Source organism: Papio anubis, chromosome 18 (genome assembly GCF_008728515.1).
Source record: "Papio anubis isolate 15944 chromosome 18, Panubis1.0, whole genome shotgun sequence".
Lineage (NCBI taxonomy): Eukaryota > Metazoa > Chordata > Mammalia > Primates > Cercopithecidae > Papio > Papio anubis.
The window spans coordinates 11,150,163-11,175,058 of record NC_044993.1 but is presented as its reverse complement, the minus strand read 5'-3'; the positions used below and the strand labels follow the sequence as shown (position 1 = coordinate 11,175,058).

The 24,896-nt window shown below is 42.4% G+C and overlaps 1 protein-coding gene across 3 annotated transcripts in view; it reads left to right on the top strand.

The window, feature by feature from the left end:
- The window catches only part of WWOX (WW domain containing oxidoreductase), a 1,119,479-nt gene that overhangs the window by 736,055 nt on the left and 358,528 nt on the right, over positions 1–24,896 (top strand). The window lies entirely within an intron of this gene.

The window sequence follows — 24,896 nt, the reverse complement described above, 5'->3', positions numbered from 1 at the left end:
AACTTAACTACATCTGCAAAGACCTGATTCCCAATAAACTCGCCTTCACAAGTTGCGGGTATTTGAATATGGAACTGCCTTTTTGGAGGCCACCTTTCGACCCATGATAAGAGCACAATGGTGAGGTATGAGGGGTGGTATGAGGTCACAGTCACAGCCGCCCGTCTCACCAGCTGTGTGACAATTCTGGATTTCCTTAGCTGTCCTCTGCCTCAGTCTCCCTTTCCCTGTAAGTGGAAGTGGTATTCATTGATCACACACTACAGGCCGGACACCAAGCTATTCCATTTTTTGAATATGTTTCTTCCTTCCCTCTTTAGGACTAACCAGCCGGGTTTAGATGATTTCCTCCTCATATGGCTTTCCTGCCCCCACATGGTATAGATGGTGCAAGGGAACCAGAGAGCTTTGATCCCTGGTTTCTCTGGTCACAAACCTGCTGTCCTCTCCAGAACTCCAGGCTGCCTTTCTTTGGGAGCTAAATCAAATTTAGCTGTTCCCCCAACTGCAAAGTACATAGGCATCAAGTGAGAGGGTAAATGAATGAAAACCTGAATGGCTGATCCTCTGACACAGTGAGAGCAGACGTTAATTGCTCACTGGCCAAGTGCTGGGCCCTGTGCTCAGAGCTTCATGCAGATGACATCAAAGCACCATGTAGGGGGGAAGCATGATGATCCTGACCATTTTACAGAGGAGGAAAGTAAGGCTCGGTGACATAAACTCACAGAGGAATTGGAGCTGGGGTCTGTGTGGCTCCAGATCAGGTGTGTAATCTCCAAGGCTGTCCTCTGTTCTCCAAGTTTCTCCTTAACACATTTCCAGCCCCATGTTTTGGCAGGAAGACCCCAGGGTTGAAAGGAGCTGGAAGAGTGAGGTCTAAGAGAAAAAGGGGCCAGGTGTGGTGGCTCATGCCTGTAATCCCAGCACTTTGGGAGGCCAAGGTCGGTGGGTCACGTGAGGTCAGGAGTTTGAGACCAACCTGGCCAACATGGTGAAACCCCATCACTACAAAAAAAAAAAAAAAAATAGCCAGGCGTGGTGGTGCATGTCTATAATCCCAGCTACTTGGGAGGCTGAGGCAGGAGAATCACTTGAACCTGGGAGGCAGCGGTTGCAGTGAGCCGAGATGGCACCACTGCACTCCAGCCTGGGCGACAAGCAAGATGCCATCTCAGAGAAAAACAGCAACAACAGCTAAAACATATGGATCCAGCAGCCGGTGTTGTTATTTCAGGATGGGAACCAGGCACTGCACCTCCTCAGTAGGAGTCAGAGTAAGGGGACTAGGCTGGGTGACATGACTGGGGACAGAGTTGCTGTGGAAATTGTCAGGTTATGAAAGGAAGTTAGCTGCTGGGTGTCAAGAGGTGCAAATTACCGCAGGCATTGGCAGCTGGGAGCCCTGGTGTGTCTAATAGCTCCTCGAGCCAGGAGGCCTTAATGACACCCCTACCAACACTACAGGAGGCAGCAAGTGATAGTAGGCAAGAGAGAGGCCAGATAATCTAATCTGAATGCCCCATGGGGCCTGGGGGCTGGGGACTCCAAGACCTGGCTTCTGCTCCGTGTCACAGTGGCAAAGACAATGACTGTAAAAGCACAGCCTCCAGAGAGAAGAGCCTTCGATGGACCTGGGTGTTAATCCAGGGGCCAGGTGAAAACTGGGGGATGCAGAATAGGAGGTTGGGCTGGAGGTGAGTGAGAAGAAGGGATATGGTTAGGACCAACATTTAGGCAACACGGCCACGTACAGGATTCTACCACCATCATCACCATCAGTGTTACTGTTTCCTGCCATGTATCTATGGGGTGTCTATCATTTCAAGTCCAGCACTGCACTGGGCATTTTTAATTGTCATTACTATATAATTATATGTAATAATTTCATTTATAACAATACATCATACTTATTAAGGTCCTACTATGGACCAAATTCTATCGGACAGATGTCCTAATAATCAACATGATATAATCTATCATTATGTATAAAACGTCACACTCTGCCCTTTATTAATTATGTGTGTGCCAATTATGTGCAGGAAACTTTTATTCATTCTAGTTACCAATATTGTGTCTAGTCCTCCAACCCTATGAAGTGGGCGCAGTTATTATTTCTCTTTGGTATTGCCCTTTAGCCTCAGCTGGATTGGAAACTGTATAATGGAGACTCTCAGGCCACTGTCATTTGAGCAGCGTTTTCTGCATTCTATTTGCATTCTTGTATGTAATCCTAAAATGTAGAGTAGTTTTCCCCCTTTTACAGATAAGGTAATCAAAACTTATAGTGGTTAAAGGGACTTTCCAAAGTGACAGAGCCATGAATGGCAAAGCTGGGATTTAAACCCTTGGCCTTCTGCTTGCCATTCCGTGCCATCATAAACTCTAAACATCGTAAGTAGAATCATCATAAGTTAGGGTCCCTCTGGAAGATGGATGGGTGAATGGATGGAAAGAGAGAGAGAGAGAGATAGGCATACAGATAGCTAGATAGACAGATAGAGATTTTAGGAACTGTCAAATTGGCTCCCACAATTATGGAAGGCTAGAAGTCCCAAGAAATGTAGCCAGTAATCTGGAGACCCAGAAGGGCCTATGGTAGAAACCTCATCCAAAGGCAGAAGACAAATGTCCCAGGTTGAAGACAGTCAGGCAAAGAGAGAAAATTCTTTCTTACCCAGACTTTTGTTTTATTTGGGCCTTCAACGGATTAGATGAAATCCGCCCCTACAGGGCAGGGCAATCAGTTTTACGCAGTCTACCGATTCAAAGGTTAATCTCATGCAGAAACACACTCAGACACACTCACAGACACACACTCAGAAATAATGGTTAGTCAGATATCTGGGCACCCTGTGGCCCAGTCAAGTTGACACCTACAATTTTTTTTGCCTTCTTTTAATTACTGGTGTTGTCATCCTGTGTCCAAGACACATACAGTCAATCATCACCCCTTTCCCTTAGCCTGTACCAGGTTCTGTGCCAAGGATTTTAGAAAATCATGTCTCGTTCATTTCCCCCAACAGGTCTATGAGTCATTATCCTCCCCAATCTAGGGAAACTGAGACCCAGAGGTTCAGAGTATCGCAGGATCCTATAGGAATTGCAGATTGTAGCCAAAACTGGAACTCCTAATTCCAGAGCTCCTCCTTCCTGCTAGCAGTTTTATTAATGAGAAAAGCTGTTGAGCACCAGAGCAACCCCGCCTCCTCCAAATACCATCTGACATATACGTTCAGCAGAGGAAAAATAACATGAGGTCTGGGGCTTGCTTTAAAATACTCTGGGGCCAGACACAGTGGCTCCCACCTGTAAGCCCAGTGCTTTGGGAGTCTGAAGTGGGAGGATCACTAGAGGTCAGGAGTTCAAGACCAGCCTGGGCAGCATACAGAGACCATCATCTCTATAAAAAATTAAAAAAAAAAAAATACTTGTGCAACAGCAGCAGCAAGAGCTGCCGCAGTGAAAGAAGAAAGAAGAGGAGGGACGGGATGAAGAAAGGAAAGAAGCAATGTTAACATTCTAGTAATGTTTGCATCTGAATGATAAGTATGTGAGGTTACTATTGTCTTCTATTTGTGTGTGTTTAACATTTTCATAATAAGCGTATTTATATATATACACATAAAGCATATATGTACATATTATCATAATGCCTACCTGCTCTTGAGAAAGTGGTGCAGTGTGGCTGGAGGTTTCTCTCACTGGTTTCTATGGCTCTCCCCTCCCCCACTTTTTGTAAGAAATGGTAGTACCTATCTGACTATTTTCATGGCTTCCTGAAGAGGCCTGAAAATTAGAGTAAACAAATTACCCATTACCAGGGAAGCCTCCTTCCCCCCAGCAGATTCCCAGCGTCTTCTTTCACCTCTAGGAGATATTTTCCAAGGTCACTAAATTAAGCCTTCAGACAATCGAAAAATTGAATCTCAGTACATCTATTTTCCTAACAAAATTTCTGCAGCGCCGATTGAGGCTGACAGGTATGGCCATGCAGCTTTCTGGGCTGTTCAGGTCGATTTGGCCAAGCAGGACGGCATCAGCTTGTATTGGAGGGAACATCTGAGCAGCTCGGGGCCCCCTGGGAGTCAGAGAGTTCCTTACCTCCTTGCCACTGTAAATGACTATTTCTGTCGTTTGCAGAGCATCCTTTCCTTCCTCCTCCTACAGCCCATCCTCACCCACTATAGCCGCCAGGTCAGCTGCCTCTTCTTCAATTATTTATCAAAAGGGCCATTACAATCATTGCAAACATGTTTAGAAGGATTTGGAAACCATGTTCTTTTTAAGGGCACTAATGATGCAGCAGTAATCACAATGCTAGTGGAAGGGGAGGGACAGAATGTGATGTTTGGGGAGTGAATTGTGTAAGAGAAGAAGGGACTTCGTTCCAAGCCCCCCAGACCTTGCAGCTGTCACAGCCTGGCTGTTGGAGAGGTTCGCAGAGCTGAGAACCACTCAGAATTTGGGGGCTGAACACCCTGACCCTCTGAGCACCATCCCTATGACTTTTGAGGTCGTGTTTGCCCTCCAGCCCTCATTTCCCCCTTGCCAAGCTGTGTCTTAGCTAGTGCTTTCAGCAAAGAATACACTTATGATCCTGGAGCATTGATATCCCCTGAAGTAGCCCCTGACCAGCCTCCAAGATGTATCCTAAAAGCTCCTGGGGAAGTTTACATTTCACTCAAAATATCTGTGTTCATGTAAATGTAAAAATGATGTCTTAAGTTGCTTAGCAGTGAATGAAATGGATGCTCTAGGGAGATGCAGTGAGTTTATCCTGTGGCTTTGAGTATACACTGGTACCCTACATGGGAGTCCCCGGTGCCCTTGCCCAGGTGCACAAAGCCAGCATCAGTGACCTACACAGCAGGAGGCAGGCTGTGTGATGGTTAAGTGAAAGTCCTTAGGTGGGTCACTCAGTCTTTCTCTTCTTGAGTTTTTCTCATCTGTGAAAGAGTGATCATAATACTATTTCCATTGTGAGGGGCATTGAGAAGAAGACATAAGATAATTTATGTCAAGCACAAAGCATAATCCCCGATAGTCAATAAGTACTCAGTAAATGCCAGTGAAAATAATGATTACAACTATGACCTCCAGAAACTTTCAATGAGCATCTATCTGTAGCGCTGCATGTCAAGCCGAGCTAGAATGCAGTCTCTTAGGAGATATGGGGGAGGAGAACATCCTTGGCAGGTTTTCATATTGGTGATCTCTGTAATTTTCTCAAATACCCTTCCTCTTTCCTTGCTTTTGGTGGTAGCTACCTGTGTTGCTCTTGTCACTTTTGCCTGTATCCACTAACTCACCACCTAGGTATTTGCCACAGTTATCCATTGCTGCCTAACAAATTACCCCAAAATGTAAGCACTTAGAATCTCATCGTTTCTGTGGGTCAGGAATTAGGGAGTGGCTTAGCTGGGTAGTTCTAGCTCACAGTCTTTTCTGAAGTTGCCAGCAAGCTTTGGCTGGGGCTGCCGTCTCAGAATCCTTGACTGAAGGGGAGGTTTCACGTCCAAGGGGCTCACAGATGTGGCTGTTGGCAGGAGGCCTCAGTTCTTCACCGTGGGGGCCTCTCTGTACAGCTTCTTGAGCAGCCTCACAATATGGCATCTGGCCTCCCACAGAGTGACTGATCTCGGAGAGAGTGTGAGGAAGATGTGGCATGGCCTTGTAAGCCCCATGCTTAGGCATCATGCACTGTACCTTTAGCTACATTCTATTGATTGGAAGTACACCAGTAAAGACCATACTTAGGAGAGGGGAACCTGGCTCCACCATTGGAAGGGAGGTCTATCAAAGAACTTATGGGCATATCCTAAGACCACCACACTCTGCCACTCCACACACTCTGACTCTCATAACACCTGCTCACTTCACTGGTTCAGTTATTGGCAGTGGCATGGAGTATGGGAAAATGCATCCCTGTCTCCTTCTTGGATTATAAAAGTCGTCACCCTGCTAGTATGAATCCATGTCCTATGGCGGCCCTCTCAGGAGGGATTGTGATTAGAGAATGGACAACCCAAGGGAATCCTGTGTCATGGTGGAGCATAGAGGCCAGCAGGTGAGTGGAGGAGATGCCTTAGAGTGGGAAGCTCGAGCTTCCTCTGTCATATTCATTAAAGAACTTCACCCAAAGACAGATGACATCCATTTATAATTATTTCAGCAGTGACTTTTGAGCCCAAGCAGTTCTATTTATTTTTCTCTCTGAAAGTAAGAAGCTTTCTTTAAAGGATTTCTGCCATTTGGACAATGTCCTAGGTCCCCATTGGTGTTATCAGTTGGTGGGATATAGAAAAGCAAAGTGGCCAGGCTCAGCCTTTTCTCTTGATCTTTTTTTTTTTTTTTTTTTTCTTTTTTAAGACAGGGTCTTGCTCTTTTTGCCCAGGCTGTAGTGCAGTGGTGCAATCACAGATCACTGCAGGCTCCAACTCCTGGGCTCAAGCGATCCTCCAGCCTCAGCCTCCTGAGTAGCTGGGACTACAGGCATGCACTACTGTGCTTAGTTAATTTTGGCTATTTTTTGTAGAGATGGGGCTTGCTTGCTTTTTTGTCCAGTCTGGTCTTGAACTCCTGGCTTCAAGCAATCCTCTTACTTCATCCTCTCAAAGCACTGGAATGATAAACTCTTTCTTTGTTTATACCATTCCTCAGCTTGCACTCTTTCCTACATACAGCTTGTTTCTCCAATGTGGCTGTTGTTCTCATGTTTACTTAATGGCCTGACCATCTTTTCCTCCTCCTCCTGCCTTCTATTCTCCTTCCTCATCATTGTCCTCTTCTATGAGTTCAGAATATTGGGTTACAATACCTACAACATGCAGTGAGGACACTCTTTTATCATCACCCCTGTAGGCTTATGGTGTTCGTATCTGATTTTTCCTAGTCTTTCGTTTGTTAATTTACTGCACACATGTTCCTTTCTCTTGTACATTACTGACATGTGTAAGAATCTTGAATATCTGTGTGGTGCTTAGAGATTTCACAGCAGTTTATTGAATGCTGTTACCTCAATGCATCCTCTGTGAAACTGGGTGTGACTGCATCCATTTTACTGATGAGGAAACTGAGGCATAAGAGGGTTCGGTAAATTACCAGAGTCGCACAGCTCACAAGCAAGTGCAGGCTTCCAGCCAAGGTTTCCTGGCTTATGCATTTCATGAGTTTTCTATCGTACCATACAGGCGCTGTGTCTCCCAGTGGAATATAAGTTATTTGAGGCCGAGGATTGTGTCTCATTCTGTGTTATATCCCTTTGGCTTCAGCCTTAGTGTCTTGCATTTGTAAAGCATTTGGAACATTTCAGCTGAATGAGTGAATGAGTGAATGAGTGAAGCCATCAGTCAAATCAGAACACTGCTTACACATGCATCCCAAGTCCAGCTGTTGAACGTCTGGAACTGAGCAGTATGGAGCCTGTTAAGACCAGCGATGCTGTGGCCTGAATAACAACGGGATAGGAACATTCCCTTCTTCTCATAAATCTTGTACATTTGCATTGTTTGTGCTGAACAGGGCCCGTGTGTTCTGGTAACAAAGACGGGGAGGCCCAAAAGGCTGATCTGGGATCACGTCCCCACTGAACGCTGCCCTATGCTAAGTCTGCAGAATATTTAAATAAGGGGTTAATTTATAAAGTGAGCTACAGGAAAGTTTCCAGGATTGTCGTGCATGTGTCTCATAAATCGGCACAAATTGAATCTAGGTTTCTGTGCCCGTCAGCTCCTAGGTAAACCAAAATTTATTGAGAGGTGTATAGGTTGCCATCCAAAGAAACGTAGTAAATGAGAAAAGTGTATCCTCAGGAGGTCTGTAAACAAGGTCTGAAGGCTGGCAGCAAGGACAGGGGTCCGCAATGTAAAATCCCCGTTGCCAGTGATCGGAAAGTACAGCATAGTTGGTTGCAGATGGAGACAGGGTTCCGGGAATTCTTGATTTTTCATAAACATTCCACTGACTTCTTAACAGAATAAAGATTTTGTACATTGCAGAGATAATTTATAGATTTGGGTACAGAGGGATACAGACAATGAGGAAGGCTAACTTCAGGATTTTGCATATGTCAAATCATTATATTAGCTTACCCAAAACCAAAAAAAATTATGCAATATATAAATATGAAGCTTTAGTTTTTAATGATTATTTATAATAACATTATGATAATGACTTTTTGTAATAATCATGCATACCACCTTAGTCTGAGCAATCACATTAGCAGTTCATAATTACTGAAGGGCTGTCAGGATCCAGACACTGTGCTGAGTGTTCTACAAACTTCATTTCCAGTCTTTTTTTTTTTTGTTCAATTTCCTCTCGAATTTTTAAGGGGGTTGGAGAGTGTTAATGTGCCCATTTGACAGAGGAGGAGGGAGAAGCTCCAAAAATGAAGCCCAAGGATCTTAGGCTAATATATAGGCTTGCATCCAGTGTATCTTACCCCGAAAGCCTTGCTTTTGTCATTATCCGACATTGGCTGTCATTATTGTAGTGGCCTTCTTACTACCTACAAAACAAGTGCCAGCATTTAAAATCTATCCAACTACCGAGATTATTTAATATTTTAGTCTGTAGCTCTTATCCCTTTAGCTACAACATTCAAAGCGTTGTGCAAAATATTCTAGTAGTAAGTAGAGGCTTTAAACCCACACGTCAATAATGGTCAAATCCTCTTAAAGGGGCCAGCAACAAAAATGACTTTAAAAGGGAAATATTCCTTCAATGTTACGAGTGCCCATGAGCATGTTAGTGGAGCAGCTGTGTGTTAAAGAAAGAGAAGGTGGAGTTACACTGAATACCCTTGAAATCACACAATCAACACTTAAGAATGTTCACACAGTTGTTCACACACATATTGATATCAGACCGTATAGCAGTCCCGTTGGCTAGACCAGTTATTATGAATGTGTTTTATAGAGTAGGAAACAGAGATGCAATGTGACTTGCCTAAGAACACACAGCAGTTCTGAAACTCAACCTGTGCTAAGATCGAGGGAGAAACGAAAATAACAACAACAACAACAAATGTCATGCCAAAATATTGCTAGCAGACATCTAGAAAAATGTCTTCGACTTCTTTTGGTAGGAAAAGAGGAACAATTCAAATCTGAATTCAACATATTTATTTTTTGTTTCTGACTTTTTATGTAAGCAGAGCTCTGAATTGTATCCTCAGATATATTTGAGACTAACAATAAGGAAATATAAAATTACGTTACTACCTAAGCTGCCACTTCTTCAAAGCCTCGTTATTCTTGTTCCCTTCAATGCATTTCAACTCCAAAATACATAGTGACATGAAAATTGTGCATTCAGATGTTCTATTGATTCCTTGAGAAAGTGACCTTGTATGCACACGTGAAAATGGAGAGATCTATATATTACCACGTGGCCTCTTCTTTGTAAGGGTATGAGGAACAACAGTGGTTAACATGCTTTTTTTTTTTTAACACCTAGATTTACTCTTCCTTTTCACAGACTAATAGCACACTGATGTGCAATCCAGGGAGGGCTCCTTGGAAAGTTGTACCGCTGTGGCCTAGGGATGGACAACTGGCAGGGCCACATGAGGAGCTAAAACCTTGTGCTCCATTTGCAAAGCCAGTGGCCCCGGCAGAGATAGGAGGCCCTCTTTGTGATTTCGACGGGGGTTTCCCTGGGGTTGAACACTCCTGAAACTTATTTCTGCAAGGACATACCACTGTGGACCCACCTGAAGGGCGGCATCCACTCTTCTAGTAGGATCTCACATTGGTATTTTCAGATGCTTCTGCCCCTTGCCACGTTTAATAAGTCATCTATGTCGTTTGGGAGGAAAGAGAATGAGCATTCCTCAGTCCCTGCACTGCACCAGGGCTTGCAAATACAGTCCCTCATTTCATTCTTGCTACCATCTTTGAGGTGGGTGGCATTAGGCCATTTGCTGGCTGTATAAAATGACATGCAGAAATATTGTAGCAGCTCACTTAATATCAGGCATCTGGTAAGTGGCAGAGATGAGGCTGGACCCCAGGATTTCTGACCTAATTTCTGATCTCCATAATTATTCTGTACACCAAAAGCCCCTGTGGTTTGGATTCCTAATCACAGGACTGAGATGAAACAGAATTTCTTAGCAGAGGGGGCCAAATAGTAGATGAGCTTTTGCCAAGAACTTTTTTTTTTTTTTTCAGAGTCAGAGGTTGGCAGCCAAAGATGAGAGAGGGAAGGTCAAGTGCAGCAAAAGAGAGAAACAGGGAGAGTGGAGGTTGTTCTCTAGAACATAGAAGCCGCTTCTTCATCCCACACAATGGAAACCAGAGCCCAGATTATGTTAACAAGAAGTTCCAGAATTGCAGATGGCACCTTGCTACTTAGGGAGGGGGAAGAAGAAGAAGGAGAAAAAGAAGAAAAAAGAAAAATAGCAGGGGGAAACTTAAAAAAATGGTTAGCTGCATGTAAATGGCTTTTATTATAACTGCTAGACTGAACCGGACGGCTTCAGCTATGTAAAATGTCACTTGCTCTTATCACGGTTCATAGAGATTACCTTTCAATGCGAGTTTCATTTTCATTTCTTCCAACACGTAGAGAAGTGAACAAGGCAATGACTCCTTTATTCCCTAGCCCTCGCCCAGCAACTTGCTTCTTCCTCTGTGTTTTGTGTCATTCTGTATGATATTGCATCAAGGCAATTCATGGCAGTGGTTGAACCAAAAGCAATTTAAGTCAAAAATGGACAAATATGGATGTCACTTATGAGGCTTGTTCAAAGGCCTTTGACATCACTCAAAGCCTGAGCACTTCTCAGGAGTGATATGCTTTTTTTTTTTTTTTTTTTTTTTATTTTCTAGCAATGCAAGATTGAAGATTTAATACAGACCTCTTAGGGAGGCATCTGCGTAGTTCTTACGTAGAAACCATTTATTGGTGAACCAAATATTTTGTATTATATAGCAAGAAAGAGGGATGGACAAAGATTGAGTGATTAGAAATCCAAGGGGAATTTATATTTATTACTTTGATTTGGTAATTTGTAATAACAATAGCCACCATGTATCTATACTTCCTAGATTTGGGCATGGGGTTAGGAGTCTTATTTTTAGTATTTTAGTTAATTTTCATAGTCATCCTGTGTAGAAATATGAAAAAATATAGAACTATCAATCAATAAATAAGTATTATTGTCCCCATTTTACAGATGAGAAAATAGAGTCCCAGGGACCTACCTGCTCAAGGGCACAGAAAGCCTGAATGAGTAAATTTACTGTGTGTTGTTCCAAAGGTTTCTCCAAAGGTCTCTTCATCTCCCAAGGCTATTATCATTTTGAGAAAGACTGGCACAGTGAGAGGCCAGGAGCCCATCTTGGCCGTGTGCCTTCTGCTTTGTCTCTGGGGTTGTAGGAAAGGCTTGTAGCTTAAGGGCCTCCTGGTTCAATTCTGTCAGGCTGCACGTTGGAAGGTAGCTTTTCAGGTTGTGGTGGGTGGTGGTGAAGCAGAGGTGTGCAAAGCAGGATACGTGGAGGGCTGTGCCTTGGTCATTCCCAGGAAGCAAAGCGAGCATCAAAAAAAGGCAGGGTAGTTGGGCCATGGCGTTGCAGAGTGACAGTGAGTCAGGGTGAGGACAGCACTCAGGAAGGAAAGGACAGAAAAGCTACCCACACCCTGGAGGACCAAAGAGCTGACTTCAGAGGAGACTTTAGGTGCTCCTACGTGTCGATTCTTAGAGAACTAAAGACACAATTGCATCTTAAAATGTTGAGACTTACACATATACACAATAAGAATATTTTCTTTGGCTGCAAAAGAACTATAAAAGAGTGAAAAAGCCAATCCCAAAAGATTACATGTGATAGGATTCCATTTGCATAACGTTCTTGAAATTACAAAATTATAAAAATAGAAAACAGATGGCCAGGCATGGTGGCTCACTCCTGTAATCCCAGCACTTCAGGAGGCCGAGCGGGTGGATCGCCTGAGGTCAGGGTTTGGAGACCAGCCTGATCAAGGTAGTGAATTATTGAAGGGCTGTTGCCAGCAACAGTAGAGAACCTGTCTCTACTAAAAATACAAAAAGTTAGCCGGGCGTGGTGGCACACACCTGTAATCCCAGCAACTCAGGAGGCTGAGACAGGAGAATTGCTTGAACCCGGGAGGCAGAGGTTGCAGTGAGCCAAGATCGTGCCACTGTACTCCAGCCTGGGCAACAGAGTGGTACTCTGTCTCAAAAAAAGAGAAGAGAAAACAGATGAGTGATTGCCAGGGATTGGAGAGGAGTTGGGGGCAAGTGGGAAGCAGAGTGGATATAAAACAGCAGGTGGAGGATCCTGGTATAGATGGAAATGTTCTGCATCTTGACTGTCTCAGTGTCAATTTCCTGGTTGTGAAATCGTACTAGAGTTTTTTGAGATATCACCTTTGGGGGAAACTGGATCAAGGGCGCGTGAGATTGCTGTATTATTTCTTACAACTGCATGCGAATCTACACTTATCTCAAAAATAAAAACTGTCATTAAAATCAAAGAACTGCTCAACATTTGGGGGGAAAAATCGACAAGTAAATTCAAATCACCCACGAGCCCACCACCCAGAGAGAGTCGCCACTTCTATTTCGATATATTTTCTCTTCCTCCCTTCCAATCTCTCTCTTCTGTTCCTAGATATAAAATGGAGAGGTTTTAAAATGTAATTACATCTAACTATTGCCTGGCTTGGTAATATCCAACCTTTGCATGTCCTCAGAGAGGTCCAAAGGCTGTGCTGAAACTTGTTGGTTTGGCATTGATTTTGACGAAAGACAGCAACAAGATCCCCTTTCTAGGAACCCATGTGGATTACTGTGGATTCAGAATGGATGCATTTTATGTACAGGGCTGTGACCTCTTGTTTTTTCCCTTCCTCACGCTAATAGGTGTTAATATTTTGCAATAAATATTACTTATGTCTGTGAATTGAACTGCATCCCAGACTGTCAGCACATATTTATTTTCTCATTTTAATTTCTCGAAGTTCTTACTGTTATGGAGGGTGGGGAGGGGGTAGAATAAGCTTAGGCTGGAGGGCATATCTGATTTGGAAAATACATCCCTGGTTATGTTCCTACCGAGTGACATGCTTGGTTGGTGATGATAAACTGGGACTGAGGAATGGGTTAGGAGAAGGCTTGAAGAACCCAGCTCCCCAAACCATCTCATCATCCTCTAGAGATACTTCTCCAAGTGCTTTTGTTTCCAGTGACCTCCGAACCCCAGGCACTAGCGAAGCCTCCAGGCAGGTAAGTGCACAAATCCTACATTTTCTAGTGACTTGAGCAAGTTGCTTCATTTTTCTGATCCTCCATTCCTTTTTCTAAGCCACAATTTCTTCATCTTTCAGTAGAGTTAACAAGTTACTGGGTGTTGAAAGATCAAATGAATTAGCCCATGAGAACATGCTTTGCACGAAGTTGTATGCAAAATAAGTTATTATGGGATGGGAGAAACCCTTTGCGGACAGTGCCTCGCAGTTGACCCCCAGTGTGTACTCATGGAATAATTTTTTAATATAAAATAATTACCATCACTAGTCCTAACCGTACACGTTCTTGACTCTGTGACACTGAACAAAATCCTGAACCTCTTTGCGCCTTGATTTCTTTCATGTCTTGTTCTAGTTTTGAAGAGTGATTCTTGCGTGAAATCAGGGAGAGGAGGCATGAGGCATGGTAAGGACACCATACGTCTGTGGTTGACAAATTCAGTAGGCCCACAGTCGATGCAAAAGTCGTCATGCCTCTGCAGCATGGTTATAATGAAGAGGAGCGATGGCATGGCATGATTCCGCTATAAGGGAGGCTTATTATGTAGTGTCTACAGAGCCAGTGGTTTATTTTGCATTGTTTATGTCAGCATTAAGCAGTATTCTTACACAGTTGGTAAGTCTTAAAACTCACTATCTACTCTAGTAGTTGTTCGAACTGTGATGTGCTCAATAATCTGCCAGGGATCTTGTTAAATTGGGATTCTGATTCAGTAGGTCTAGGTGGGGCCTGAGAGTCTTTGTTTCCTATTTTAATTTAATTTTTTGTGTGTACCTAGTAGGTGTGTATGTACATATATATATATAATGTATATATATAAATGTATATATGTAAATATGTATATATGTGTATATATGTGGATTTTTTCCAAGAAAATTGTAGGTACATAGTAGATGTATATATTTGTGGTCTGTGTCTCTTCTAAATTGCTGATCTCCCAAGGGATGCCTGTCTTATTGTACTAGGTAGCACACTTTGAGCAGGAAACATCTAGATGTAGTTCTCAGTAGTAGGACTATTGCCAGTGGAGGGGGCATTTCGGAAATTTGGGAAGGCATTTTGACTGCCTTTGGCGCTTAGGTGGGGTCCACGGGTCCATCCTGTGATGCCATAGGCAGTCCAATATAACAAAGAACTGCCCACGTCCCGATCACATTCATTTCGGTAAAAAACTTGTTTGCAATGATCTGACCCCAGAACTCACTGTGCTTACACAGATACACAACATGCACCGAGTCTTCCAGAAATGCAGGGGCCTTCTAAATCAAGGGAAGATTGTGAGGTGTTTTGTTCAAATCTTTACCAAGGTCTCAATACCATCTTGAAACATCATGAGGATCTGCTCATAATATTTGAGTCGCCGTAACATGTGATCTGTCTACATATGTAGCTGTTTGTATTCACGGGGATTAGATAGTTGTGTGCTAGAGCTGCCCCCAGCAAGCAGCTCATGAGAGCAGGTTTTGCCTATTTCTTCCAAAATCGGCATTCGGTGATACCATGTTGGTAACTTGAAACTGACCATGGTGAGAATATTTACACCATGGAAATGGGCAAATGCTACTAATCAGGATGATTGTTTCCGTTTTCATTTTGTAATTTTCAGAGTTGGTTTACCAATATGATGTCTGTATTAAAATATATGTAATGCTGCTTTCAAAATGTTAAGTATCATGAGAAGACGTTAACAAAATTCTGGTGAATTTTTGTCTTATGTTTCTTGAATCCAAACCTATAAGTAGGTACAAACACTTGACTATTTCATTATGGGCTTCTGATATACTCCTGTCAGAGCAGTTACCTTTGAAAATGCATACTATTTTATCGTCAATTATGTTTTCTTTAAAAATTTTTTATATTTATGACATATTACTTTTGCTAATTATATGTGTGGGTAGATGGTGTTATTCATGAATTTCATTTCAGGACCTTGGTAAGGGGTTATAAAATATTTCTGTTTAAAGGAGGGTCTTAGATTGCTGGACTTGAGTATCCTGATCTAATTAATGCACTGGGCAGAGCTGGCAGATGTGTGGGACACCCAACTATTCTCTTGAAGGGAAGGGATATAAGAGATACACTGTAAAGGTGAATGATAATCGGCGTCTCCCCTTCAAGGTGACCGGGAGGATCTGAGCTGACTGGGTGCCTTTGTGGAAGTGTGTTTTGAACTGAGATTAGAGAGATCAGCAATGCGTCTCATAAAGTAATCCAGGAGGAGTTCATTCTCAACAGATTCAGCAATGGAGCACTTGAAGAGGAGGAAGCCAAAATTCAAAATGGGTTGGGTGCAGAGGCTCGCTCCTGTCATCCCAGCTCTTTCAGAGGCTGAGGCAGGAGGACCACTTGAGGCCAAGAATTTGAGACCAGTCTGGGCAACATAGCTAGACCCCATCTCTAAAATTAAAAAAAATTTAAATTAGCTGGGCTTGGTGTTGCACACCTGTAGTCTGAGCTGCTTGGGAAGCCGAGATGGGAGAATTGCTTGAGCCTGGACGTGTGTGGCTATGGTGAGCTAGGATCACGCTACTTTACTTCAACCTGGGTGACAGAGTGACACCCTGTTTCAAAAAAGAAAAAACAAAAAGTTGGAAATGAGTGGGAAAGGGTCTAAAATTATTGGAAACTGTGTACATAGAATGCAAGAGGACCTGGGCACGCTGGCTTATGCATGTAATCGCAGCGCTTTGAGAGGCGAAGGCGGGTGGATCTCTGGAGCTCAGGAGTTTGAGACCATCCAGGGAAACATGGTGAGACCCCATTTCTACAAAAAGTGAAAAACTCAACTCATACGTATAGCTGCACCTCCTCAGGAGGCTGAGGTGGCAGAATCGCTTGAGCCCAGGAGGCAGAGGTTGCAGTGAGCCAAGATCACGCCACTGCACACCAGCCTGGGGTGAGAGAGAGACCCTGTCTCAAATCAAAATAAAAATGGAATACAAGGGGGGATGATGATAGACTTAAGATACACCCTCTAGAAAAAAGTAAGAAGTATGGTAAGGAATCTCATTTAGAAAAACGCAGGCACACACAGGCACTCTTCACAGGACTGGCAGGTGGAGAGGATGTTGTTAACAGGGCTGCCTATTTTACTGTAAGTGCTGCAAACATTGCACTAATGTTTGGGTCTTTGCTTTTGGCAATCACTTCTCTTGTTAATTTTTTTTTTTTGGCACCATAGAAATGTTTCCATAAATAGTGCATTTAATGGAGTGTGTGACTTTATTACTGTCAGCCACTGTCCTAGAAGAGGAAAATTCAATAAACACAAAAGCAAAGATTAGAACATAGAAAGCTTCCAGTTCCAGAGCCTTCATGAGCTTGTACCTCTAAAGAATGCGATCTTTGTATTTACCCACCTGCAAAATTCTTACTTGTTGGGGTGGTACAGCCACCTAGGTCAGTGCCATGTTCAACCCAATCTGGAAAACGTTGATTATTGTGGTGCCTGTTTTGTTGACTTACAAAGCCAGTCACCCCTTCCTATGCTTCTAAGATGTGAATGCCCAGCTCCGGGGATGAGATAACTGTCAGCTTTGCCTAAGCTTTGGGCATCAGCGCCCTCCATATGCAACAAACCCACGAATGAAGTGTTGTGATTCTTTGACACAGAATAATTGGAAATCACTTCCTTGGCTAGAGCAGGGATCCAGTGTAAAGGAGGAAGTAAAAATAAAAAGGCACAAATATATGAGAAAGTGAGCAAATCACAGTCATTGAGGAGCAAAATAATTCATTCCCTGTCCCTGGCTCAGCACGGATGCAAATAATGTATCATTAAGTAAGTCCCCAATACAAAGACAGCTAGCATAACTGTTGCATCAAATATTTAGCCAGAGCCAACAGCAATTTATTATGTTTTTTTAAATAAGTTTGATTTACTAACCTTCAGCACAATCCCTATTTTTAGAGGTTGGCTCATATGTTTAATTTGTTTTCTCTGAAGCGCTGCATCCTTGGTAGCGTTTCAGCTGTCCACTCGGTTCCTAATGGCAGAGCAACACCGAAAAGCGTAATTACATTTCCTAATTATGTGTAATTAGGCAAAACCCAGATGATGTATTCAACATGCTCTGAGAATAGCCACGGGTTAAAGACTGCTGGAATTTGGTAACATTTTTATAAATAAGCTGGTGCGTTATTTAACGTGGGGGTCTAAGGTGATGCTGGGTGCCTTGTAGACCGGTATCGTGGTTGAAATCTATCGCATTTGTTTATTTAGCCAAGTAAAACTGTAAGTGATTCCCCTTCTCCATACCTTCCCTTCTTTTTGAAACCAGAGTTTAGATGTGCTATTCTTAGCCCAAGAGAGGCCCTCTAAACTCAGAACCATAAAGTTCTGCTTACTGACAGCCTAAGTGATATTTATTTTTTCAAAGCTTAATCCTTTTGAAACATGGAGAAATAAATACATCCTCTTATCTACCATATGCCTGGGACGGGAAATAAATTCTTGTTTTCCTGCCGTGTGGTACCAGTGGGCTACAGTGAATAATTTGGGCAGTCTCACTGAAGATAATAGGGAAGCCTTCTCTATTACCAGTGATAATTATGAATCTCATAATAGAAAACATCCCGAGCCCGAACATCAATCAGGGAAGATAAACAATGGGAAATGATAGGTATACAAAAGGGAAAATGGCAACAGCACATATGGAGGGAAAGACCGCAGAATTCTGGCGGGGTTATAAATCATACAGTCAAATAATTTCCGTGCAATTAATATCCTCAAATTAAAACATACGTTTTTAAAGAAAGATTTTGCAGACTTTTAAGCTGGGCAACTGGCTGCCGTACAAGATTCATCTGGAAACCCCAATGCCGTCCTCCTTCTTGAGTCTTTTATATTTATTTCTCCCTGGCCAGAGTTGGCTGGGGCATAGTCTAGCAATGTCACCCTGTAAGCTGACCCAGTGACCTCGCTCCAGCTCACCAGGGACTGACCATACACCAGAGTGGCCAGAGCTAGTGGTGGCTGACTCCCAGGATCTTTAGCCCTGACAGAATAACAAAGACTGGCTCATTGAGGCAGGAAGTTTTAACTTCCTTGGCCAGCCTGAAAGACTGTCTCCAGCCATGCGGACACAGCCCAGTGAAGCGCTTGTAAAAGCTATAGACAAATGGAAAACCTTCATTCCAAAGGGTCGTTGTCTCCTCCTATTTAATAGCCCAGCATTCATGCACTGTTTTATCTTGCTGTCTTTTTTTTTTTTAATCAAATACCAAAGTACTTCTATGGACTGCTCTTTAAAAAAAAAAAAAAAAATGGAATCCATTCACAACTGTGAAAAAATACTGCCTATTAGTCTGCTGTTACGGCTCAAAATGAATCTTAAGGCTGCATGGCTAATTTATTTACTGCATCATGGGCGAAGACCAACAAGGTGTCTAGCCTTTCCTCGTATCTGTCTGCGTGTAGAAATTCACAGACCACGGCCATTCTGTCATGAATTCAAATGAGAAGTTTTCCATTCCAGACCCTGTTTAGGAGCAGCCTGGAAACTGGTGTCAACTGTCAAATATGTCCTTAAGGCCACAAAGTATGCTCATGGATTTTGTTTTATAGGCTTAACATAATATTTTTATAAAACATATTTTTAAAGAAATGTGTAATTTTCCCCCCAAAGCAAGGGTTTCCCAATGCCATATAATTTACTAAGTGTGGCTTTGCTGCGTAATAGTCCATAATTTACAGTCAGCCTCCACAAGGCAAAAAATAACTCCGAGCTGTGATTAAGTAAGTAATGGACAAGGTAACTAATATTTCCGGAAGGATGGCCTTCCAGACATTCATTTTAAGTGACAAAATGGTTGAAGGTTGAGATATGTAGTCCTGTTCTAATTTAATGGAATCAAGAAACGACATTATAAGCTGGCATATCTTGGCACTTAAGGCATGGAGCTGAGAGTGAATATGAGAGTGAATATTCTCCACGTCCATTTTAATGAGCCTGTGCCTCATTTTCCCCATTTAAGGTAGATGGGTTTATGTCTACTTGTGCCACCAGTGTTTCCCATAAAATAATTCATTTGGAAGGGGTGGCCTAGTCCAGTCTGAACCAATTCTAAGATGGTAGCGTGGATGCGGGAGGCACTGCACAGGAGGGAAAGCATGGACTTTGGAATCTGGCAGAAGTGGATATGAATTCAGACTTAGTCGTCAGGAGCTGTGGGACCTTGGGAAAGGTTGGTTGGTTGGTTTGTTGTAATTTTTAAATTTTGAAACAAATGTTGGCTTACAGAAAAGTCATAAAAAATACTGCAAAGATTTCCCATGTACTCTTCACCCAGCTTCCCCTAATACTAACATGAAACATTTTTCAACACTGAGAAATTAACCTTGGTATGATGCTATTAACTAAACTCAGACTATAACTGACCAACAGACTTTATCTGGATTTGACGGTGTGTCCTCTTCCATCTTTTACAACCAGGTACCACCTGGCATTTATTGTCATATCTCTCCAGTCCCTTCTGGTCTGGGACAGTTTCTCATGCGTTACTTTTTTAATGACCTTGAAATTTTTGAAGAGTTCTGGTCAATTATTTTGTAGAATGCCCATAATTTGGGTTTGTCTGATATGTTCTCTTGATTAGAATGAGGTGGTGCGTTTTTGGGGAGGAATATACATAAGTGATGTGCCTTTCTTTGGCCATCAACTCAGAGGATGTATAATATGAAAATACCTTACTACTAGTGATGTTAGCCTTGACCTCTTGGTGAAAGTGGTATCTGCCGGATGTCTCCACTGTAAAAGATCATTTTTTTGCCTTTGTAATTAACAAATATCTTGGGACTACTTGTCAAATTTTCATCCATTAATTTTAGCATCCCTCCGGGGACCTTGCCTGCAATGAATAATACTGTGGTATTCTCATGGTTGATACTGTCTTTCTCTCATGCCTTCTGTTTACTGCTTGGAATTCCTCTACGTGGAAGGCTGTTTCTTCTTCTCCATTTATATTGGTACGGGCACGTGAATATTTATTTTATCCTTTAGGTCCTAACACAGCAGTATTGTGATGTATTTTGTTGCTCAAATTGTTCCAGCTTTGGCCCATAGGAGGTCTTTCAAGCAGGCTCCTGCACCCTTTTGACATGCCCCATTCTTTTTTGAGCGCTTTCTTATTTTTTGGCACTGTAAGAGGATTTACGTACTCATCTTGGACTTCCCTGCCTCAATCTTGGAATTAACTTATTTTCCGTGGAGGCTCGCTTCCTTTTATTGTAGAATCACATTTAGAACCAAGATCTGGGTGCTAGTTACTGCTGGGATGTCATTGCTTTTAGAATTTCTCAATAGAATTTAGAAATGTGTGTATTATACTAACCCATGCACATACACCTATCTCCATTTATTCCTGTATCTGTATATATATTATACTTTTAGTATATTTATTTATATTTCTATCTGGGCACATTTCATTTTTCATATATTTATTACATATCCGTATATATTATAAATTATATATATATATGTACATTTTAATGTGTGTTTGTACCTAATTCCAATCCAACACAACAACTGGGTTTTTTCAGACTTTTTTTTTTTTTCTTTTTGTGGAGAGCAGTGTCTTGCTATGTTGCCCAGCTTAGTCTCAAACTCCTGGGAACAAGTGATTCTCCCACTTCAGCTTCCCTAAGTGTTGGGATTACAGACGTGAGCCACTGCATCTAGCCACAACTGGGTTTATTATTCTGACGTTTCCTTGGGATGTTATTTAACTAAGTCTCAGTTTCTTCTTCTGTAAGATGGAAATAATAACAACTAAAGGTGAGGATTTGGGGAAGGTATGGTAAATTGTAAAAATGGTAGCTTGTTTAAAAAAAAGAAAAAGGAAAACAATTTTTCCCTCTCTGCATTAACACCCACCCTATATGACTGGCATTGCCCAGTGGAACCTTAGCAGCAGAGGCATGACAAGCATTTGGATACTGGGACTTTCTCTTTTGTTACTTACAACCCTGTGACCACTGCATGAACAAGCCTGAGCTAACCTGCTGGAAGATGGTGGCCACATACAGGGAGAGTAGTTGCCCCAGCTGATAGCCTGCCAGTGCCTGGCATATGAGTGAGGTCCCTTTAGAGTCATCTAGCTACTAGCCAAGCTACCACTTGACCCCAGACACACCAGATAGCCCAGTAGAGATCAGCCAAGACAACCTACACCAGAGAAAGAGCCCAGCCCATTCATAGACTCAGAAACTAAATACAAGAAAAATGGTCACTGTTTTTACTCAGTGGGTTTTGCAGTGGCTTAATATCCAGCAAATGCCAACGAATTAGAGTTGGCATATGGAAAACAAGAAAGACAGTAACTTTGTACACCGTGGACTCCCAGTCAGTGCTGCTTTTAGTTGTTGACGTTGTTGTTAATGTTGAGAAAAACTTCAAGTCATATTTGCCCCATACACCTTCCCAGACAGTCTAACTAAATGCACTGTATTTGCTAACTGTTGGAACCTGGCTTTTGGACTAGACTAGCACCTGGAGAAAGAACCACTGTTAAAATGTAAGGCTCTGTGTGTGTTTATCAGCTCACACCAAGGAAGAGAGAGCTCAGGAGAGACTGGGCATGAGGTGGAGTGAGCACTGTGTATGCTGGGGAATGGAAAACCCTTTATCTGGTGTTGCCTAAGGGTACAGGGAGCCTGGCCTGGGGTCGGGAGGAAACAGGGTGCAGAGTAGGAAGTGCAGGAGTATGTAAGTGGCCAAATTTAGCCTAATTAACAGATTTGCCTAGGGCTGACCCTGAAGCAGAAAGCGAAGCCTAGATCAGTCTGCTCTCCTCCTACCAACAGGGTAATGATGAGGTTGAACCACCAGTTCTCAGTCCCATACGTGAGATTCCCAAAATAGACGGGAGTTACTCAGAGACCTCCACTATTTTTTTTTTAAACCTCCTCTGAGATTCTGTATTTCCTTAATGATACTATACATCTATTTAGCCCAGTTTTTATCCTTGCAGATAAGTTAGTGTGCTTGTTTTTCTGCTAGTTGTGATCATATTTCTATTTAGGGGTAAAGGTGCTGAAAACCATTTGCTGCGATGACTCACAAAGACATAGTTGCCATGAGCAGCAGGAGGATGGGTGGCCACCAGACAGCCATGGGCATGGTCACTGGAGAAAACTTGACAATCTTGCCACAGCTCCCCAGGGTCTACTTGGTGTCCCATAGAGGACAATCTGTACAGCAAGTCAATGTTAACTGTGTACGCCTCCCAGCTGGGCCACTGATCTGCCCAAATGTACAAGAGTCAATGTAAGTCTCTGTTACCATTGGGAGCACTCACCTATGGGCATGTTGCTACAGAGTCACTCATTCCTAGGAATTGCAGAATCACACAGTTGTCAAAAAACACAACCACATTTTGAGATAGGCCTTCCTCGGCAAACTTTGATTTGGTTTCTGTATTTGTGGACAAAACACAATACGTTTGTTTCCCTCCCTAGACTAGGTTTCTAATCTTGATGCAGTGAGCAAAGGGAGAGGTTTGCCTTGTTCCTACTGGAGTCAATGGACCCATAAAAAATAGAGTGATAGGCTGGGCGCGGTATCTCATGCCTGTGATCCCAGCACTATGGGAGGCTGAGATGGGCAGATCACCTAAGGTAGAGAATTCGCTAACAGCCTGACCAACATGCAGAAACCCTGTCTTACTAAAAATACAAAATTAGCCGGGTGTGGTGGAACATGCCTATAATCCCAGCTCCTCGGGAGGCTGAGGCAGGAGAATAGCTTGAACCCAGGAGGTGGAGGTTGTGGTGAGCTGAGACTGCGCCGTTGCACTCCAACCTGTGCAACAGGAGTGAAATTCCTTCTTAAAAAAAAAGAAAAATAGAGTGATAGAGTGGGAATTTGGCTTTTAGTCTACAGAAGTTTTTACTACCAGTTTCTGTGTGTCTGTCTGTCTGTCTGTCTGTCTGTAAAATACCAGAGGAAAATAAAAAAAAAAATAGAGAAAATAATAATAACTAGCCAATGTGTCATCATCACTCCAGACAACAGCCACTGTCAATGTTTGGTTAACCCATTCAGATTTTCCCCTATGAATGAGTTTTTTCCCCCCGTAATATTAGTTATAATACGTGGATACTACATCCCGAGTTTTTCACTTTGCGTTATAGCACAAGTGTCTTCCCCTGTTGTAACATAGTGATTATTAAGTCAAACATCAGCTAGATAAAAGCTCTCAAGTGATAGAGAGTTCTTATAGCTCATACACTCTTCAGTAACTGGGAATTTATACTGTTTATAGTTTTTTTACTGCTAAAAATAATGTTGCAATGAAACTTTCGTGTATAACACTGTTTAGTCCTCTCTCCCCCATTGTTTACAATTCCTTGGAGTTCCACTCCTACTTCATATTTACCATCACCATCCACATTCACCATTGTTGAAGCGTTATGTAATGATGAGCTTCATCCAGTGTCTCTGCATCAGTCACTGCCTATGAACCAGGGGCGCGTGGACTCAGGGCTCAATTCAAAAAAGAACCCAGTGTTATTGGGACAGACAGATATTGATACCCCTGGTCTTTGAGCCCCATTGTCTTTTCACACTGATGAGTTTTTAGTGTCTCTTTGTGGTGTCTGAGCAGAACTCTGGTTCCAAATTGGCTCAACATGGAAGATTTCTGTGATCAATTATCGATCAGTCATGAATAAGGAACCGGGGGATGGCAGTCGCGAATGTGCCGACACCTCTGTCAGTATTCTGGGTTTCTCTGCATGTAGTGTTTCTTTTGCAGCTCCTAGATACAAATTTTTTAATGTATTACGTGTGAGTTATCATTTGAAAGAGGGTAGGTGTGGACAGTGAGGAAAGGTGACTTCATTTCCAGAAGCTTGCCTGTGGTATTTACCTTGATGAGTTCATTAGCAATATGGCTTTCACCCTCAAACTTGCTCATTCAGAAATTAGACTTTGTGAGCCCACTAAGAGTAGATCTTTCTGTTAGGTGCAGACTCACAATAATCAAATTCGCAGAAACTGATGTGTAAACCCAGGGTCACAAAAAAATAATTTTCAACAGGAACTATAATTATCACATAGTTTGAAAGGCTCTTGTTAATTTGAATAGGAAGAGAAGATCAGAATTTTCTTATAGGTAGCACTACAGTAAAAGAGTTTTCATATAGGCAGAAGTACAGGGACTGAGCCAAGTGACATTATAAGTTATTTAATTGTCAAATGATTAAAGCAAAGGTCATTGCCTATATGACTCAAATGCTTGGTTGCCTCAGAAGATAATGAGCCTGATACTTTCACACTGAAGCTATATTGCACATTTCTATTTGTTTATTGCCCATCTTTCCCACTAGAAGGTGAGGGACTTTATCTGTCTCTTTCACTGCTTTGTGCAACCTAGGACAGTGTCAGGCACATAGAGGTGCTCAATAAATCTTGGTTGAGTCAATATGTTTCAAAATCCAAGGTGACTCCAAACATAAAATGTTTTTTTGTTTTCAAATGGAGTGGACATCCCCTAAATTTTGTTCCCAGTTTATAAACTTCAGCGGCTGTAGATGAATTGTTCAAAAGTTTTATTTTAAGATTTCATTTGTTAATGCATTTTCACAAGTAATATATTCATTTTAAAAGACTGG